At 34.3% G+C, this 6,113-nt stretch overlaps 1 non-coding gene across 1 annotated transcript; it reads left to right on the top strand.

Moving 5' to 3' along the window:
• Positions 1-5,829: 5,829 nt before the first annotated feature.
• Positions 5,830-5,902, top strand: TRNAF-GAA. Its single transcript has one exon. It is a non-coding gene; the product is annotated as a tRNA-Phe (tRNA).
• The last annotated feature ends 211 nt before the right edge of the window (positions 5,903-6,113 follow it).

Genomic DNA, 6,113 nt, shown 5'->3' with positions numbered 1-6,113 from the left:
GATGCATAGGGTATAGCCTGGACTCAAGAATGCTTATGATTGTGCATCAATATGAGTCTAGGCGTTAAATACGTTATTTACAGTAATCAAGTCAAGTCTTCCAGCCTTAGTCAAATCTAACTAGACCAAATGACTTAACTTGACTAACCAAGTGAAAGCTGCTGCCCTCCAGGCAATCAGCCAGTAGCTAAAGGTTAGACAGTTGATAAACAATGTTAAGATTTTAAGACTAAACATGCTTGAACTGTAGGGCTCTGATACCTCTCTAAAGTAAATTGGATAATTTGAAATATATTTAACTTGACTCATGCTTGGATTTAAGGACTAACTGAATTTGAATGAATAACCTTACTTAAATTTTTATAAGTCTAGCTACTCCCTCTTTGAAACTAAAAGATAACTAAGTTTTTGTTAAAACTAAATATCTTTCAAAATTGAAAATGTTGTTATCAAGCTAAGTACTTTTCAACTTTAGCTATATTTTTAAATTTATGCTAAAACATCTTGTCAAATTTATAATATCCTTTTAGGATCCTTCAAAATTCAATATTTTCAACTAAACTATTTTTTTTCAAACTTAGTCAATTTTTGATAAAATTCAATATTTTCAAACTTAGTCAATTTTTGAGAAAATTTTATTTCAAATATAATAAACTCTATCAAATTTTTTCAAAACTTTGATAGACCCATAGTAACCTCTACTAAGGGTGGTGTTCGAAACTTTAGTAATGTTCTAAAACCTAATATTTATCTGATTCTCTATCTCTCTGATTATCAAATCTTTTTGAAAAGTTGGTATTTTCTCAAACATGTTTTTGATAAATGGCAAAGGGGGAGAGTAGGAAAATTCAAAAATTCAAAAAAAACAAAAGCGAGCCTTCATTAAGGGGGAGCCTCACAAAGTTTAAGTTTTAGCTTAATTATGCTTGCATTTACAATTTATTTAAGCGTATTTACTTAAACTTTATGCATCTATATTACTTAACTTTGAATTTCAGTTGTCATAATAAAAAAGGGAGAGATTGTTGGTGCGGAAAGCATCCGACGATCAAACCGTTGTTTTGATAATGACAAAGGAATTTAGAGTTAAGCTTACTTGTGATCTAACAGTTTGATTGAGTGTTTCAAGAAATACCTAACTGCGGTTAGGCAGGTTGAAAACCCTAGGGGACGGTAACCCTAGGTCATAGGGGGTGGTAACCCTATGCGGAAAGTCTTGGCGGGTCGAGTGCTTCAGGCAAAAGTCCTAGGGGGTGGTAACCCTAGGTGGAAAGTCCTGGTGTCGCGAACCAGGTGGAAGACTGGACCAGCCGGGAAGCGGAAGTCCAGCAGAAAGTCCGGAAGCATCGAGTGCCGAGCAAAAGTCCAGTCGATCTGAAGGATCACACTGGTAACAGGTAAATCTCCTTAGTGGAGTAGGTGAGGACACATTCCTCGTAGAGGGAACAGTAGGTGTCGGGTCGACCTAGGGTTTTCGGTCAGAAGCCCGAAGTCAGACACGGACAGTCCGAAGGCTGTCAGTTTATTTGCTTATATATTATCTATTATGTTCTAACTCTGTTTTGCAGGAGACTAATGCTTTTTTTGTAGAGTTAGAAGTGACCAGGATCGATCGACCGAACCTTGGTATCAGTCGACTGAACCCACAAGCCAGCAGATCAGATCTCCAGAGATTGGACCGAGCTCGACCAGGGGATCGGTCGACTGAACCTGGGTTGGGTGTCGACTGGATCAGGCTGAATGGGCTGAGTCAGAACATATTATCGGTCGACCGTACCTGTTTATCGGTCGACTGAACCTCGGATGGAGTTTGACCAGAACAAAGCGGAGCGAGAGGATCGGGCGGATCAGATAGAAGGAGATCGCCTGATCGGTCGACCGAACAGGGGATCGGTCGACCGATCCGCCTCAGGTCAAACTTGATCCCGAACCTTGGGAATCTGGATCAGACTTTGCAGAGCTATAAAAGAAGGCCTCGGAGTGCAGCTTAAAACAACAATTCAAACAGAAGAACCTGCGCTCTTCCGTGTGCTGCTCCAAACGCTTCTGCGACGCTCTGCTACTCCGACATTCAGCGACTACGTCTACATCTCTTGTACTGTCGGTATATTTTCATTAGTGCACTTATTGTAATAATCACTTGTAAACTTTGCGATATTATAGTTGTTGCCCACCGAAAGCGATCTACGATCGCGGACCTTGGAGTAGGAGTCGCTCAAGACTCCGAACCAAGTAAAATCTTGGTGTCCTCTATGTTTTGCATTTTACTATTTCTGCTGCATTTACTCGAACGATTTCCGAATACGAAAATTGTGAAAGCCATGAGCGCTATTCACCCCCCCCTCTAGCGCTTTCGATCCAACAATACCCAGACATATTTTTAAAATTATGCAAGATCCTTAGAGAAAGAACCTCCTTACAAGATACAAGACACATCTGCGTCGAAGAAATGCTTGCCATGTTTTTACTTGTTGTTGGTCATAATACTCGGTATTGCTTGATTCGTAAAACATTTGACCGATCACATTACAATACTAGCCAAAACTTCAACAAGGTGTTGAAAGCATTGAAGAGCATTGCGGTAGATATGATGGTCAAACCTGGATCTGCAGTGCCAGAAAAAATAAGAGAGAGTACAAGATTTTACCCTTACTTTAAAGTAAGTATGAAATTCTTTTATTATTATTATTATTATTATTGATGATGGTGGTGGTTATGTTATTGTTGTTGTAGGATTGTATTGGAGCTATTGATGACACTTACATTCACCTATGGTGTCTGGGCAAGATATTAACAGTTATTGATTTTATAGGGGTGTATTCATATAGGAGTAGTTGTTATTACAATCCACATAGGGTGTCTGGGACAATCCTATGGTAGTCTTTTTTTATTATGTCTGTGTGAGTGATTTTGGGGCTGTTATGTGGATTTTACATACTGGCTCATTGGTATGACTGTTCTGTCGATTTAACGTACTAGCTCATTGGTTATGACATTCTTATGGGTGTTGTAGACAAAAGCACCCGTGGAAGAGACTTGCAAGAGGAAATGAATGGTGGATTCTAAGGTTAGGAAGAGAATCTTGGACCTTGTTTGTACTTGTTTCAGGTATACAACTTGTTTGGTCTACTTCGCTGATGATTGTTTCTATTATGGCAATGCTTTTCAACTTCAACAACCCAGGCCCGGCTTAAGGCATAGGCCATTAAGGCCTATGCCTAGGGCCCCAATTTTATTGGGGCCCACTAATATAAAATTTTTTTTTGATAGATTTAATACAGAAAATTTAATTCTCTACCATAACAGCAAATTTTTTCTGCCATAACAGCTAATAACAGCTGTTAAAGTTTTGACTCTTGGTTATCCGTGTACAAGAGTCCACAACAATTAATTCCAATGTATACATTCATTATAATTCCTATTATATCTTCTCTTATAATCCTATATACCGCTCTACCGGATTTTAATTTTTTACATCACATTCTTCTTCTCATATTCTCATTCATATTCTCAAGTCTCATCCAATATATTTTTTGTTCCTCGTCACCTCGTCAGTAGTTCTCTCAATTTCAGAAGACGTCCTTCGCCTTCTTCAATCGTTCGGTAATATTTTTTTTCGATCTTTTTCTTTTCTTGAAATGATTTTATTGTTCTACATAAATAATAAATTATAGATGAAATGGACTCAAATATCGCTGGAAAAATAGATTATTTGTAATTATATGAAATTTTGTCTTCCCATTTTTTCTTTTTTATTGCAAGCAAATTACTACAATCACAAATCTGATTTATGCATTTAAAAAATCATAAAATATGATTTATAGATTTTTAATACTCTTTATGTGCACTTATCTGATTTATTATATACTTGTTTTGTGCAGTTCATTATTAACTACTTAAATTAATCAAAATTTAATATTTAATATTTTCTTATTATATTTGTGTAAGGAATAGTCAAAGTTTGAAATATCATCAAATTAAAACTACATGGTGTAAATCTATGTAATTTTATTTTGATAAAATAGTAGAAACTTATATTTTTTTTATTATTAGTTTAATATAAATATGTCTGTGAAAAAAATATGATTTTGGATATATAAAACGTATGAAAAAAAGAAAAATAGAAGAATTTATTCAATCTCAAAATGGTGCACTTGATAGATTTATTATTAATAATCAAAATCAAAACTCAGAAAATAATACAATTGAAAATTTAAATGAAAAACTAATTGAATTTCTACCAGAAGATAATACTTTAGGACAAAAAGAAATTGATAAGAACTTTCTAACAAAGATAATTTTAATTTTTTATATGACATAGACAAGTTAAAATTGTTTGATGATGAATTTTTTAAAATAAAATGTTTAAATCTAGAAAACTTTTTAACACACAAGTTATCTGATATTGATGGTTTAGATTTTTTTTTTTAGAGTTACAAGTTTTAAAAGAAATAATAAATCCAGAATTAAAAACTGCACTTGAGGTATTAAACCTTATAAAAAAATTAAATTCTTTTTCTAATGCATGGATAGTTTATAGAATATTATTAACTACACCTGTTAGTGTCGCTTCAGCAGAAAGAAGTTTTTCAAAATTAAAATTAATAAAGTCTTATTTACGTTCAACAATGTCTCAAGAAAGATTAAATAATCTAACAATTTTATCGATTGAAAAAAAAATATTATCAAAATTTGAATATAAAATTTTAATTAATAATTTTGCATCTCAAAAAATTAGAAAATTAAATTTTATATAAAATCTATTTTTAAATTAATATTTTATTTTTTAAAAAAAATTTTAAACCCGCCATTGTTGGTCCCAAGTCCGAATGAAAAAGGGTGAGGAAAATTTTTTTAAAAAAAGTATTAAAGATCTAAATTTTTTTTGGCCTAGGGCCTCATGAAACTTTGAGACGGCCCTGTAACAACCTATATTGATAGATGCATACGGACTTTTAATATTAGGAATTGGTATTTGTCACTTTATATTCTTTTAGTCAAATAATGCCTACAATTTCCCGGGATTTGGCCTTGGGTTGGTGATCTCTAGAGCAACCCGTGTATATTATGACATGTTGTTTGCAGCCTGTAAGTTCATGAGTTGAATTGATCATTGTCATATTTCTCTTGTTGTGTTTGCATATTTGATGTAGGATGTTACATAAACCAATAAGAAACTTGGTTTGCTTGTGAATTTTTGATTCAGCTGCATTTCCATATTTTTCTACAAAACCTTGGAAAGTAATATAATTGTGGTAACTTCTATCGGACAGCGGAAGTTTTTAGTCCAGCAGATGAGACAGGAGAACTTGGACAAAGGAATGGTCTACCCACCATTATAATTGTCGGTCGTAGTGTTTTCTGTTGTTTGATGTGTGTTGCTACCTTTGTGTGTCAAATGAGATGCACAACATGTTACTAAGTTGTTTTTAATGAAAATATTTATAGTTCTTTTCCTGATCCACTATTCAGTTAAAGTGTTGAATTCATTCTTGAACATGAAAAATGGAAAATGTTTATGCTTATAGATACAATCATAATGTAATTAGATCAGAAGAGATGCATGCACGTGTACTAGAAAAATCATACCTCTGACGGAGGAAGCAAAGGTCCATGCTGACGAACTCGTCGTCGAGAGGTGAGTGAGCGTCCACTCCGGCGACTGGAAAGGGAGAGCAAACTACGAAAAAAAAGTTGGGAGGGAGCGATGATGGTAGGTCTTCCCTGATGAATCGATATAGCCTGAGGATGTCCTTGCTGTTTCCCTTCTGTCTAGTTCATTATATTGCTATTAAAATATTTAATATTTGTTTGTCATTTAAAATAACAGCGGGGATAGCTCAGTTGGGAGAGCGTCAGACTGAAGATCTGAAGGTCGCGTGTTCGATCCACGCTCACCGCAATTAATTTTTAGTACTCTATCAAATTTAAGTAAATACTCACCGGCCTTTTACCCACCATTCAATTTATCTGCTTAAATTATTAAACCTTAAATTCCTCTAACGCATGCATGCAGCTTTCCCCTTAAGTTTACAAATTTTAAATCCATAACGTAACATTCTTAATCAATTTTTGTATTTGTCAAGATTATTTGATATTATATAAGTGGAATT

The sequence above is a fragment of the Zingiber officinale genome, chromosome 8A (assembly GCF_018446385.1).
Source record: "Zingiber officinale cultivar Zhangliang chromosome 8A, Zo_v1.1, whole genome shotgun sequence".
In the NCBI taxonomy this organism is placed as follows: Eukaryota; Viridiplantae; Streptophyta; class Magnoliopsida; order Zingiberales; family Zingiberaceae; genus Zingiber; species Zingiber officinale.
The sequence above is the reverse complement of the archived record's forward strand: the minus strand, read 5'-3'. Positions and strand labels throughout refer to the sequence as shown.